The 909-nt window shown below is 57.6% G+C and overlaps 1 protein-coding gene across 1 annotated transcript in view; it reads right to left on the bottom strand.

The window, feature by feature from the left end:
• Window positions 1–909, bottom strand: part of SLC35F3 (solute carrier family 35 member F3) — a 44545-nt gene that overhangs the window by 11826 nt on the left and 31810 nt on the right. The window lies entirely within an intron of this gene.

Consider the following 909-nt stretch of genomic DNA (forward strand, 5'->3'; position numbering starts at 1 on the left):
GCCATGGGAAGCTGGTGCCCACCTGATCTGCTGTGTGGGGCCAGGAAGAAGCCTTGCAGGAGCCTGGTCTGGAGTTTGTCCACCCAAGGGGAGGGACCTGGCTCAAATCTCCAGCAGCATCAGGGCAGGAGCAGGAGGGGGTGGCAGGCAGCTGCCTGAGGACACAGTCTCAAGCCACGTCAGGGAAGGTACAGGTTGGATATTAGGAAGAAAGTTTTCACCAAAAGAATAATAAAGTACTGGAATACTCTTCCCAGGGAGGTGGTAGAATCACCATCTCTGGATGTGTTTACAAACAGACTAGACATGGCACTTGGTGCTATAGTCTAGTTGAGGTGTTAGGGCACAGGTTGGACTCGATGATCTCAGAGGTCTCTTCCAACCTCATTATTCTGTGTGATTCTGTGTGAGGTGAGAACATGGCATGGCAGCAGCTGTGGACACGCTGGAGCAGCTGGAGCAGCAGCGGGGAGTCAGGAGCTCATGTGTGCAGTCCAGGCTGGGGATGCTGTGAATCCCTGAGCAGGAGGCAGCCTGGGCAGGTTCAGCCCTGGCCCAAAGAGCAGAAGCACCAGCAGTTTGTCTGTGCCCCAAATGTAGCAACAGGACACAGGAGGTGATGGGGTGCAGCTGGGCCCTGCTGGCAGGGCTGGCATGGGGCTGCAGGGCTGGGGGGAAACTGCCTGCAGCCCGTGCCTGGCTGGCAGCAGAGCTGCAGGCTGCCAGCTGCAGGGAAATTCAGGAAGACACAGAAGGAATGAATCAGCCTGGGGGCTGGGGCCGTGGCCAGCAGCCTGCAAGGTGTGTGTGGGACAGTGTGGAGCCAGCACAGTGCCCTGGCCTGCACTGCCATTGCTCCTTTCACACCTGCAACCTCCCTGGGGCCCTGAAGTTCTTTATTGGGGTGTT

This window comes from Geospiza fortis, unplaced genomic scaffold (genome assembly GCF_000277835.1).
Source record: "Geospiza fortis unplaced genomic scaffold, GeoFor_1.0 scaffold381, whole genome shotgun sequence".
NCBI classification, from domain to species: domain Eukaryota; kingdom Metazoa; phylum Chordata; class Aves; order Passeriformes; family Thraupidae; genus Geospiza; species Geospiza fortis.